Source organism: Ambystoma mexicanum, chromosome 10, assembly GCF_040938575.1.
Source record: "Ambystoma mexicanum isolate Mex_15411 chromosome 10, UKY_AmexF1_1, whole genome shotgun sequence".
Lineage (NCBI taxonomy): Eukaryota > Metazoa > Chordata > Amphibia > Caudata > Ambystomatidae > Ambystoma > Ambystoma mexicanum.
In genome coordinates, this window is record NC_090932.1 from 1,007,951,994 (window position 1) to 1,007,966,286 (window position 14,293).

The 14,293-nt window shown below is 43.9% G+C and overlaps 1 protein-coding gene across 9 annotated transcripts in view; it reads right to left on the minus strand.

The window, feature by feature from the left end:
• EIF4G1 (eukaryotic translation initiation factor 4 gamma 1) overlaps positions 1–14,293 on the minus strand; it is a 1,670,216-nt gene that overhangs the window by 1,481,872 nt on the left and 174,051 nt on the right. For all 9 annotated transcript variants that reach the window (XM_069618798.1, XM_069618805.1, XM_069618804.1 and 6 more), the window contains exon 2: positions 11,311–11,384. The gene's annotated coding sequence lies outside the window, so the exon portion shown is untranslated. The remainder of the gene's footprint in view (positions 1–11,310; positions 11,385–14,293) is intronic.

Consider the following 14,293-nt stretch of genomic DNA (forward strand, 5'->3'; position numbering starts at 1 on the left):
CAGTGAAGTAGTGGGGGCATGGATGGATGTATAGACTAGTAGCAGAAATGTAAAGTAAAGCGATTTTGCAGGGAGAGCCATCCAGCATAGCGCAATAGGAGGGGGGGGGGGGGGAGAGATCTGGGTAGGTTGAAAAGTATGTGCAATGAAAAATGGAGGGCTTTGTTGAGGGGAGCAAAAAAGAGTAGAGGGGTAAACCAAGAAGTAGGCTGGCCCAGTAGTCCAGGTTTCTGAGCACAAGAATAGAGGGGATGGGTTTTAGTGGTGTGGGCAGATTTTTCTAATGTTTAGGATGATTTGTCTGGCTGTGGTGGCATGGCCATGATGAACTTTTAGAGTTGAAGTTCCCAGTCAGAAAACCAACGCTACAAGCCATGGGTTAGGAAGTCAGGGGGGAAAGAAAAGAGGGTGGGGTTGGGAGGAGGCAGGGAGAAAGAAGACTTGAGTTAAAGGATAGTTCCGGGACTTTTTTTTTATTGTCCCTACGGGTCGGCCATGTGTTTGTAAGCATAAATCGGTAGATCGTAGGAAACTTTCCTATGGACCTTACCCGACTTTTCGCCCATTATCGCACTCGAAATCAGCCTCCATTTTGTGATAATCCTATCATTCCGCCGCATCGACCTGGCTCACCTGCCTTTGCGGCACTAAATCAAATCCCCCGCCCCTGAGCCTGACATCAGCAGACGCGTACTGCCCATTTCAAGCACGTCTCGTGTCAACAATCGCTGCGCCTCAGCTATTGACGTGTTGCCATGGAAATGGCAGGACGCCTCTTTCCCCAATAAGTATAAACAGACCGTTTCACAACATACAGCAGCAGATTTTCGATTCCATTCCTCTCTCTGTGTTACTTTGAGTATTCTGTGACTCGTTTCAGTGCTCTGGTCAGCTACCTTCGCCGCTTGTAGCCCGTGTGAACACCTGTACCATCTCTGTAAATTATTTTACTATCTTTACCGCACAATGGCCACAATAATGCCGTATATGTACGAGCCCGAGTACACCGAGGAGGAACTACTGGAAAGGCAAGCACGCGAAAACGATGGGGATTCGGACGGCAGTTGGGAGGACCAGTCAACGGATGAAGAGCCTGGACCATGTCGCATGGACGGCGTCTCCACCTGGTGCACGTGCAATCGGTGCGAGCTAATGCCAACTGAGGAGGAGAACTGCTGCTGCCGTGAAAATTCCGGGTGCTTGGCCTACATTTCGGAAAGCGAGCAAAGTCTGCAGGAAGGCGAGCAAAGTCCGCAATGCATCACCGAGCTGCCAGAGTTCAGGGAAGCCTGCCTCTCACGGACAGTGTTGAGGATGATGATGGTGCTTATGCACGAACTTCGTGGCACTGTTCGTCCGCGTAATCCGAGTAACGAGTAAGTATACTCTGTTTGTGATGTCAGTGATGCCACCACTATTTCATGGTCGTCTCCCACATATAAAATTACATTTACATATCATTCGAACGCATGTAAATTGGTTCCATATAGTGCATTTTCTAGATATAATTTTTTTCTAAGAAAAATGACATGTGTTACCTGAATCGACATTGATAAGAAAGTTTTGTCAGTTTAATACAGTTTTTTTTTTTTTTCACAGGTGGTACAGGCTGGTGGCCTATCGTTGCTTCACTTGGTGGCTTCACGGGAGGCTCGGACACCGCGTTCGGAGAGTAATACCTGCCTGTGCGGTACTTGCCATTAGACAACATTTCCCCAGTGACAGTGGACAATACCGCGGATTTTCCCTCGATGTGCTGCAACCTCAACTTTACAATGTGTAATGTTTATTATTTATGTTTAATTAAAATCTAAAATAAAGCCCAACATATATTTTAACAATGGTTGTTTTGATTTTTTAAATGAATCTAGTGTGTCTCCGTTGAATAGCCTTCCAGTGCCTTGTCTTGTCACACCACATGTCTCCGGCCAGCATCCTCCCTCACGCTGGCCGCACACCTTCAATCCACATAACCGTTGAACCCATATATGCAGCAGTCATACATATATTATTTTGTGGGTTGGCATCAAGCGTTGGCAATAAAAAGCTGTTGGATTTTATTGATACAAAACATGGTTCTAGGTAAATAAATATGGTTGATCATAATAAATCCTCTTTTTGGGCACCGGGTACAGAGATGACCGCCATATATTCTCCTGGGAGGGTGAGGTATTTATAAACTCACCCCCCTGCCTTCCATGTAGTAGATCCTGCAGCCATCCTCTTACATTCAGTTAGATGGCCTCTCCTTGGTGAGGCCCTGCCGCAAACGGGTCTTGTCTGCACGACCACCGCCCCAATCCACCCCCCGCCCTATCAAAGGCAGTTCGCACCGGGGTACTTGCGCTGCTGGCAAGTGGAGCTGTCAGGGAGCGATAAAGGCCAAGAGGTGCCAAAGACCATGTACACTTCAAAGTGGTCTATAGAGCATGGGTTGTTGTTCCCATGTCTACCTCCAGACCCCGTGTCTCCTGCCAAGCATCCCCCTCACGATGGACGCCCCCCTGCAATCCACATAAGTGTGTCTCCATTCACAAGTCTTCCTGTGTCTTGTCTGCACGACCACCGCCCCCGATCCACCCCCGCCCTATCAAAGGCAGTTCGCACCAGGGTACTTGCGCTGCTGGCAAGTGGAGCTGTCAGGGAGCGATAAAGGCCAAGAGGTGCCAAAGACCATGTACACTTCAAAGTGGTCTATAGAGCATGGGTTGTTGTTCCCATGTCTACCTCCAGACCCCGTGTCTCCTGCCAAGCATCCCCCTCACGATGGACGCCCCCCTGCAATCCACATAAGTGTGTCTCCATTCACAAGTCTTCCTGTGTCTTGTCTGCACGACCACCGCCCCGATCCACCCCCCGTCCTATCAAAGGCAGTTCGCACCAGGGTACTTGCGCTGCTGGCAAGTGGAGCTGTCAGGGAGCGATAAAGGCCAAGAGGTGCCAAAGACCATGTACACTTCAAAGTGGTCTATAGAGCATGGGTTGTTGTTCCCATGTCTACCTCCAGACCCCGTGTCTCCTGCCAAGCATCCCCCTCACGATGGACGCCCCCCTGCAATCCGCATAATGCCACGACATATACACGTCATTCATTTACAAACACACCCCTGTTTCGAATTCTTTATAACCCACTTCATATTTCTAATGAGAACTTCTTTGCGCTTTGCTAGTCAACCCGTGAAGGTGCTGGTTATCTGCTCTTCGTCTCTGTGAACTTCCGTGACCACTTTGAGCAAACTCGTCAGTTTGCAACCTGTGAACTGCTCCCTGTTCTACGACAAGAAACTACTCTGATCCCTGCATCTAACTGTTTGTTCGTCAAGGTAAGTCCATGTACCATAATCATTTTGCGTCCAATTTTTTAATTTATATCTATTTGCTAGTAGTCATCAAATTGCATCCATGTTTTCTTTTCGTTCACGACAGTACATGCAAGGAACTAGTCACATGTTCTGAGTTTAGTCAAATTACTTTTTCTATTTTTTGAAAGTTATTGAAATACTTATCCGCATGTGAATAACGTGTATAGTTCCAAGAACCAAAACGGACCTTGCATTTAACCTTTTATGTGTCATTTAATGTTTTAACACATTGGTATTCATAGAGAATTGTTGATCTTTACTTTTCAGAACTTTCCATAATGCCTGCCTGTTCCATTGGCGGTTGCCCTTCGAAGACCCATAACAAATCTGAAGATACTATAATGCATGTTTTCCCTAAGACAATAGATCAGATAAGAGAATGGGTCCGATATTGCGGATATCCAGCCTCTGAGCTAGAAAGTAGAGTCCTAGAAGTCTTTGCGGACAAGAGGGGTGATCGATACCGCATCTGCAGCAGGCACTTTAGCCCAGACATGTACTCCACATCATTGCTAATAAAGAAGAAAACACAGCGAGCGAGGCGAAAATTGCTCTCAACCGCTATTCCCACTCTATTCGTCCACATCCCTCCACTGGTGAGTCAAGTTTACGTATTTGTTTCTCGGCCTTGCGGTAGTGTGTAGCATTAGCTAACAATTTCCCCATTTATGTATCCACTCAATATGAAGGCGGAAGATTCTCCATCCGTGTCGTTATTGCAGTCATCAGCCACTTCAAGCGCCTATCGGGTAATCTTACTTAGCTATTCTGACACTGACTTGTTTTAGGCATGTAAATCAATAGTTTTAATTGATCGTGTAATTATTTTACCTAATGGTACACCACAGTACTCGTCCTCTAGTCTTTGTTTTCAGTTATAATTATTGTTATCCAAAATAATGCAAGTACTGTCTTTCAGGGAGATGCTGAGGAGTCCAACGCATTGACGACAACCGTAGATGTCACTCAGATGCTCGAGGCACGTTTCCGGACAGTTCCATCGATGGAGATCATCAGATCTTGCATTCTTGTAGCGTGATTGTTACACAATGTTTCTTTCGTTTTTAGCCATTGGTATGTCCTTCTGTCGTCGCCCTCCTATGTGTCTTCTTTTTTCAATATTGTGTTCATTACTAATGAAAGTCCTATGTTTCAGGGAGTCGATGGAGCATTAGTCCAAGAAGAAGGGGGAGCATGCAGTTACGGGTCGGCGCAACAGCTTGCAGAAGTGTGCACCGCAGTTACAGCGTCCCTTGATGTTCTTATGCATTTCGAGGTATGGATACTGACAGATCAATCATGCGAGATCAAATGACGTGATTACATCCGCTATACTTCCTTCTTTATTAACGCAAGTACTATGTTTCAGGGAGATGACGGAGCTTCTTCTACAAGAACATCACCCCTAGTAGTTGATGCAGATCTCTGGGTGGTGACACTTCCAACGATGGAGCAAATCGAATCATATTTAGATATCCATTATTTATTTTAGACAACTGATCATTTGTGCAGGTCTATTTAGATGAGCCGTTGACGCCTGCAGAAAGTTTATGTTCTTTTAAACAAAATAGAAAACCATACTAATGCAATTACTGTGTTTCAGGGAGTTGCTGAAGCGTCATCTTCAATAATATCATCAATGGAAGTCTATGCGGAGCCCGAGGTATGGATCTTGACAGTTCAATCTAACTAGATCAACAATGCGTGAACTATTGTCGTTTGAATGTTCTGCACAATGCGTTCATTCGTGTTTTGCTATTGAGATGTACGTATGGGTATTGGTCCCCAAGTACATTTTGTGTTTTCAATATTATTATACATACTAATGAAAGTTCTATGTTTCAGGGAGTCGATGGAGCCTCAGTGAGTGATGGATGTGCTTATCATGAAAATAGTCGTTGCAGCGCGAGAGGAAGTGGAGACATGCACACACGAGTCGGAGCAACAGCGTCCTGATGTTGAAGTTTGAGGCAAGAAAGTTTCAAAGAAAAGAAAGCAAAAGAAGGTTAGTGTCCTGGTCACTATATTATGTTGTCTTTCACTGTCAATAGTTCAATACTGTAAGTTGTGTTTAAACTGAACATCCCTTTTCTAATCTGTCCTCTAGTTGCGAGTGAGTGTAAGAACTAGATCTACACAGACAGTGAAGCGAACGAGAGATGTTGCTTGTCAAACCTTTTGGCAGGGACTTGAGACTGGAGATGCATCGTGCCAATGGGAAGAATATGAAGTGATTGACAACGGAGCTATACCACCACCAGCCATTGATAGTGAATGTCCTCCTGGTAGTTTGGATGCAGTCGGAGATCAATTCACAGAATCCACACCCGCAAAAAATAAGAGCGCGCGAAAGTTGAAGACATTGTTTTTTTCTCCCATCTCCGGACAAGGAACAGATGTTGCAATGGAAGAGAATGAAGTGGACGACAATGAAACACCATCAATATCACTCAGCATAGCGGAAGACGATATCAGAGATTGTACCTTTCATGCGAGTGACATGTCCTCAACGTTACAGGCCGAACCAGCTGGGATGCAGAGTGACAGTATAAGGAAAGAGGCCAAATTCATTGTATTCGATAGCTGTTTGATGGATATTATTACGATGATGAAATGTGGGCATTGGGTTGGTGGGGAAGTATGTGGGGAGCCATTGATTAATGTGACTCGTGCAATTCGAGGCACTAACCTTAAAATACATGCCACCTGTACACAATATCATCCGTTCGCATGGTCTGCACAACCCATGCTGGGGCAACTGCCAGCAGGCAATCTACTTTGTGCAGCGGCCGCACTTTTTAGTGGTTCAAGTTTTAAAAAGTTACAGTATTTCTTTCAGTTTGTGGGAATCCATTTCATTGCGAAAAGTCAGTTCTACAAATACCAAACCGATTATCTATTTCCAGCCATCAGCGAAGCTTGGAGAATGGAAAAAATGTCAATGGAAAGTACATTCGCGGGCAAACGCTTCAGGCTAGCCGGTGATGGACAGTGCGACAGCCCAGGATTTTCAGCCAAGTACTGCACCTACCACTTTCAGGACATGGAAAGTAAGAAAATTGTGAGTTCGGTGGTCGTGCAGGTGTCACAAAGTACATCCTCAGTGGCCATGGAGAAAGTTGGCTTTGTAGCATCATTGCAAGAACTACAATCGCGGGGAATGGTGATCGACCTGATAGCCACGGACAGACACGTTTCAATTGCCAAGACAATGAGAGAAGAGTACAAAAATATAAATCACCAATTTGACGTTTGGCATCTTGCAAAATCAATCAATAAAAAATTGTCGGCTGCAGGTAAAAAAAAAGAATTGCAAGGTATTTCACAGTGGTCCAAGTCAATCAGCAACCATCTTTGGTGGAGCTCAAAAACATGTGAAGGGTCGTTGGAAATTCTACTGGAAAAATGGCGGTCAGTAATGTTGCACTGTAGCAACCTACATCGATGGTCGACAAATGAACATTTCCACAAATGTGAACATGGCCATTTGTCCACAGAGGAGGCACGGAAGAAGAAGTGGTTGATTCCTTCATCACCCACTCACAAGGCCATTGAAAAGATTGTATTTGATAAAACTATAACAAAAGCTTTGAGGGGACTCACGGAATTCTGCCACACAGGAGATTTGGAGGTGTTCCACAATATGTGCCTCAAGTACAGGCCCAAAAGATTGCATTTTGGCATGGAAGGCATGATAAATCGGACTCTTTTAGCGGTCTTGGCACATAACCATAATGTTGGCCGTCAACAAAGTAGGACGACCGGAACTTTAGGGACGCTTCGCTACAATAAGGCCTTCACTAAAAGAAGTAAACAATGGGTGATCAAACCAGTGTTTGAGGATATGCAATATGAGTTTATTGAGAGACTTATCGTAGATGTCCTCGATAGGCACATACATGGAGTGGTGAACGAACCTATGCAGGGGACAACTGCATTGCCACCCAACATTGCCTCTGTTCCATGTCCACCTAAAGCAGAGCTCATTGAGAAATACACATCACGGTTTAAATGATTGTAATTTGATTGTCTGTTCTCTCGAGTCTCCTCATGTTGCAGGCCCATTGCAATTAAACCAAACAGTAATATAAATCATTTTTACAAAAATTATAGAATGTTTCCGTATTACAAACACATGGCCGACCCATAGGGACAATAAAAAAAAAGGCACGCAGACAAGATGTCCCTAAAACTAACTGCAGCTAACTAGAAATGTGTGCTCGCTCAAAGTGAAGGTCAGCTGCTTTGATGTTTTGCTCGGGTGGCGGAACGGCCCACGACCCAATATAAGGTTCTATTGTGATTTGACCTTGACAGGCCGGGACCATCCTGAAAGACTAAGAAAAGATAATGAATAAAATTTCAGAAACGAAACGATGAGCCACGTTCATTAGAAGAAGTAACGTCGGCAAAGAAGGAGTGGTGTTTCGGGTCTGCCCTACACAGAGACACAATGGAAAATGCAAATATAATGTAAGTAACTTTTGATGAGTTTATACCGCAATTTCATTACTATACAGTGGCTTTAAAGACGGGTTCAGTTGTACTTGTTCGTTCTATGTGGCATATTGTTTTCTACCGCGCACTATCTTGAGGAGAAACATCTGCTTTTACTGAAGCACCTCAAAACCTTCCTCTTTGCTTCTGCTTTCTCTCTCCCTCTCCCCTGCTACAACTGGTCCACTGTCTGCGACCTCAGTCCTGGGCCCTTCCACTCTCCACCTGCACTGCCTCCCTGTCAACCCCTGCACTGGGGGACTGTCTCAGTATCCTACAGCCCCCCCCTTCCCAGCACTTGTTCTGCACTTACCTTGCACTTGCCACCAGCTGGCCCTATTTATTTATTATTTTATGCTACTTACCTTGTACTCCACTCCCCCCCCCCCCTCCATGCCTCGCCACGCCTTTAAACACTTGTGTACACCCAGTAGCGCTGTCCTCGCTATGAAATGAATAATTTTAATAAGGATCTGATGGTGAGACTAATTTCATTTTTTATGTTTTTAGGTACATCATTCACTACTGTCTGTCACGAGTACCAGACACCGGCGGACGGCTTCTACAGCCGCCAGTTGCTTCTCCGCGTGAACAACGTTACCACCCTGACCATTTTATGGGACGATCGCCAAGTACAAGTATGCCCTTACGCGGTACTAACGGTTAGATGCAACATACCTACCGTTGTGGTGGCCTAGTGCCTCGTTGTTGGAACAGCCATGCGATTATCAGTGCGACCGAAGAGCTTATTTTTATCGTAAACCAACACCCTGTGTACTGCACACGAACATCGCTTCCCTCAAGACGAACTAATTTGGATCGAGAGCAAAGAAAAATGCAAATCGCTGAATATTCTCTAAACATTTGATGTCCAATAAACGTACTTTGCCAAATGTACAATCTTGCCGTTTGCTTTTAAACCACGGTTTCACATTCCGAATTGTGGCGCTGTATTGTGAGATGCTCTAAGACCCTGTGTACAGCAAAGGACCATCGCGTTCCTCAATACGAACTTTTTGGAACATGAGCAAATAAAAATGCAAATCGCTGAATATTCTCTAAACATTTGATGTCAAATAAATGTACTTTACCACATTTACAATCTTGCGGTTTGATTTCAAAGTACAGTTTCATATTCCGAATTGTGGCGCGCTGTATTGTGAGCTGATCTGTGTTGATTTCCGGGGTCTGTGTGGAGTCGCGTAGAAGACGCCTGGGCGCGTTTGCCTACGCAGCTCAGTCACGTCACGGATAGAGGCGGGGAATATGAATGTTTTGATAAAGTCTGTTTCAAGGGCGGGGGATTTGATTTAGTGCCGCAAAGGCAGGTGAGCCAGGTCGATGCGGCGGAATGATAGGATTATCACAAAATGGAGGCTGATTTCGAGTGCGATAATGGGCGAAAAGTCGGGTAAGGTCCATAGGAAAGTTTCCTACGATCTACCGATTTATGCTTACAAACACATGGCCGACCCGTAGGGACAATAAAAAAAAAGTCCCGGAACTATCCTTTAAGCCTGAGGAAGTATAGAACCACCTGGTGGAGGATGGCGGTTAGGCAGTTGGTTATGCTTTCAGAGATTTGAGGAGTAAAGGATGGGGAAGGAAAATGCATTGCTTCGACAGTCATTCAAATACCTGCGAGATGTATTACCAAATGTGTTCTTTTTCTCTAAGATTTAAGTATCAAAACTTGCTTTTGACTTATCAGAAAGCAAGCCATTTAGTTCGCTCAGTGGATTAAGCCAGTGTTCAATGCAGCCACCATCTTCAAACTCCCCATTTTAATCTTTCCTTCGCTCAATTGGTAATGTTCAAAATGCAATGTATGCATTTTGGTTTCCTTTGGAAATAATGTACATAGGGCATTTTCCATCCCTTCTTGATGCCACTAATATTTGAGCATACATCTACATTTTGTAGCTACCATACTCTACAGCGATCTCTTCCTGGTGTAGAGTAGATGCACATCTCAATAGGTAATTTTCAGCTCTTCAGCACTGGTTCCATTATGTTAGATTAATCTCCAAACTGGCTCACGCTCCCCTCGCACCCTCATGCACTTCAAATACAGTTGCCCATTGGGCATCTGTCCGCCCTTAACTGTCTTTGGACTGCTTGAACCACCTGCCTTTTGTATCCCCATAGTACACCTTACAATGGCGCCTCTCCAAAATCAGCAAGGGGCATGAAAAGTCACCTACACGTCAAAATCTCCTCAAACTATCCATTCATGAATCAGAAATAGAATGATTGGCACAACAAAAAAAATGCAAGAACACCACAAATCCAAAGGAAAGAAAAGCGACACCAGATGGCATGTCAAGTGGATGATGCACTATAGAACCCAACCCAGAGCACCGGCCTCCCACAACAATCATTGTTGGCCAGGTTATGGTTTTCCTGTAAAACCACGCAGGGCGTTCCTTTACCAACCATGTAGACCCTTCCAACTCCAAACTTCTCAAAGCAAAAAAAGGCCAATCTAAAAAGTACAGCTACGTGGACTCCTTTTAAATGACTCGCGCTAGTCCTTACTCCATACAGATTTGCCAAAAACGCTTCTTAAATATAGGCAAAAAGCAAAATCCTACCACGAGTTGCTCACTAGTAAAAAGAATTAGGACTTTGTGCAAAGTGACAGCTGTACTACTAAAACGTCATGAACAAGTGAAAAGCAATAACACCTTAGCTGTGTTTACAAGGAAGCAACAAAGTTTTACATAGACCTCAAAAGAAATTGTGTTCTCTTGGTTAATAACTTGACAAACAGATCCACACCATTCTATATAATTCTCTTCAGTTTAATATTGTGGTCGGCTATAAAGGTCCCAGCTAGCATATATCTAGAAAAAGTACAATCACCCCACAACCCCGAAGGAGGCAGTGCTTGGACATGTTACATTAATCAAGATCGATAAAATTACATTTGCCCTATAAAAGATACATGAAACCACTTGCTCAATTCCACTAGTCCCTCGACTGGATAGCTGCTTCAATTTTACGAATGTATCCAATACTTGGCGTGGGAATATTTTTCGATGACTGTATGTAAACTTGTTAAAAAGTGTTAGACTCAAGTAGAATGTTACTACAGAATTAGGAAATTAAAAAAGGCAATAACCGTGTCCAATGTCAAAAATATATGAGTTTTACATTCGAGATTGAAGTTTCCCAGCAAGCCATCTTCACTTGTCAAAATTCGAAAGGGCACATTTTGTCACTGTGCCCTTTCGAATTTTGACACCATCAAAAAGGTCCATCTTGCTGGCAGGCGGAAAAAGTCTAGCATACACATTCAGAAAAGCTACTGATAGTCAGCACAAATCTAACCTTTACCCCCTTTCATTCACTTGGACAAAGTCATTTTTACGTTCAGCTGATCAATTGTAAACGAAATTTCCAGCGAGGTAAGCATTCAGAGCAAATTAGTCAAACACATGCAACTCACTGAATTCATCAGTACGCCCTTCTAGCACATGGAGTATGGCATGGGTGGACAGAGCCGATTCATCTGTTAAGGTTCTGAAACAAAAACATGTTATATTTAGAGTAATTGATTGGCACAGGAAAACATGCAACCATAAATGCACCTTTTTGCATAATGCTTGTAACCTTCTACAATTGCACATTAATCTAATCCTCTCGTCCTAAAGCATCACCTGGACGCACACTGCATGTTACAGCACTCCTGCACAAGACCAGAAACCCTCTATACTTTAGCCTCAAAGGAGATGGTGTCTTCGGGCACAGAAAGCAGAAGCCAACGTCTCAAGTTTTCTCCCATAAAAGTAGCTTTTCGCCTACTAAAAGATAAAGCTAACCAGTTCGGAAATAATGTTGTGGAGTGTGGTTATAGGCTGAAGCCATTCAATAATGTTATAGCATAACATGAATACAAAAAAGCATTGGCAGCGGCAGATGTTTTTACTTGTGTAGGCACGGTATAGAAATTTTCAAGGACGTGCAAATAAAATCAAGAAAAAAAAAAGAAGACACTTGGGTTAAGACATTGTTACACAAGCAGTGGATTTATATCTAAAATTAAGGGATTGTATTGGACCATACTATTCCATTGAAATAGCTGGATTCCCAAAAGGCAAGTTTTACATGACCAGCTACAGAAGATGGACAGCAATTTAGGCACCGGCTAAGGGTTTAGTTCTCTTTTGCAATGAAGGCCAAGGGCAAGTGAATTTTCCTCGTTCTTGCCCCCTGCAACACCAGACAGGATAAAAGCTGGATTATATTTCAAAGATCGCTATTTAGGGCCAAATTGCAATTTGAGGGGATGTGGTTCCATTTTATGGATCCCCTAAAATGTGTTCTTTTCGCTTTGTTTTCTTGGGTCTCAACTATTTTTGTGGTTTTAAAGGACTGAAGTGCCACTGCAAACCTTTCTACCATGCTGTTCTATGGTAGTCACAGATTCAAGGGCAGAGGATATTGTTAATCGCCCCGTTTCTAATATTCGAGGCTGGAGAAGTCATCTACTCTGGCGTTTGCTTCAACAGCGCAGGGTGTAATCCCCGCCAAGGCAATATTGCTAAAGAACTCCAATGGTCCTCGCTAACTGGGGAAGAGGTTGTAAGCTACGGGTGACTGATACCGCTATTCTGGCAACATTGCCAGTCTCTGCTGAAAAGGTACCCGAACTAGCATGGGAATTGAAACAATAGCATTATTCCGTGTGCAGCCTTGGGTGTGACGGGGCATTCAGATCCTGCCGGACAGGAGGGGGCAGGTTTGTGCCCCTCATCTGGTATCCCACCCATGACACCTTTCCAGTCATCCATCCTTGTATGCCTCATAATTCTAAAGTTTTTGAGCCCTCGGCTTACTCGCAACCCACATCTATGCACAGAGAAGCCGCTGCTCTTTTTGCTGTCAACTATTTTTATGGCTTCCAATAGTTCAGTGCTGTACGTGCTGAATTTCACCTTGACAAATTTGGTAGTTTACACAAGGATTATAAGTATCTAGACATGTTTGGCAACTTTAATTGCCAAATTAAATTAAGGTGGTTTTCTTTTTGCATTTGCAAAGGACAAGGGGGATATTCCCAATAATATTTTTAATGCTTTGAATGAACATTCTAGCAATGCTACAAATGCTATCAATAAAGGCCATATTACGATCTGTTGTGCAGATTTCAATGATTACCACTTACAGAGAAGGTGTCCAACAGTAGTCATACTGATGTATTGGATATGGTCATTACATTGGGTGATCCGTTACAGAGTGATACACAGGCTGAGAATAGGCAATCGCAGGGGATTGTGGTCTAGGCTACAGACCCCCAACGTAAACTTTTTTTAAAAAAACAACCCCCCCTCCAAAAAACAAACCCAGAATACCACAAATATTCCCAATTCGAAGAACAAGAGTTCGAGAAAAGTTTTCAGACGCCCAAAAAAAATAAACCAGAGGACCTCGGTCACATGAGTAAATCCGGGAGTGGATTGCCTTTGGTGGGGGGAGGCTAGGTTGTCAGTTCCAGGGGGCGTAAACAGAGTTGGGGTGCAAGTTCATCCTCTGACTGCTAAGGGTATAACTTCTCCTGGTAATGGGCTAACTTCGAATACAGTTTTCTGTAATTAAATAATCTTTACCACCACATTTTATTAACAAAAAACAAACAGTTGGCACAAGGTAAAAATGCCATTCACACATTTTTTAAACCCATTTCTGCATCTTTGGCCGTCAGTTTGGATTAATTGGATTTGAGCAGCCTCACGGTCTACCCAGACAATGGAGACTTTTCCACAGACCTTTGACCATATAACCCGTCCTAGTAACTTGGAGTTGTGTCAGGACTGCATAAGGACCCTGCCTTATGAGTTGAAATTGGTCAATGGTGGTGCCCAGCCAGTTCTGCACAGGGTTTCTATTGGTAACACTCTGGTTTGGGACCTCAGGATCGCCCACTTGGGTCACCTTCATGAAGGTCCAATGGGTTGTCAGATATCAGAATCAAGAGTTGCAGGGTGTAAATCACCACCTTGAAGATGTAAGCTCAACGCTCTAAGATCCAGGGTCCATTATCAATTTGTGAGGCAAGACTGGAGGTAACCAGTTGATCTCTCCGTGGGTCCCACTGAAGGTTCCTGGGGGTAGGTTGGCAAGGAATATTTCAGGTCCCCGAGTAGGACGGAAACCCTATGATGTGTTAAGGCAAGGTGACGACCATTCAGTTAAACCAGCCCCATTGTCTCTGGAAGGTACATCATCCTCATACGTAGTGTATATTGAATGGATATTCAGGGATGGGGAGGGTTTGATTTTAAACCGTCACCATGTCCTATCAATAGTCAATGAGGTTGAGGCTCGGGCCTATACGGTCATCGGAAAATCACAAGTGGAGTTTGTTGCTAACCAACAAGTGTACTTAATTATGCTGCGTTTTTCCTCGAACATGGTTAGAGCCGTGGTCC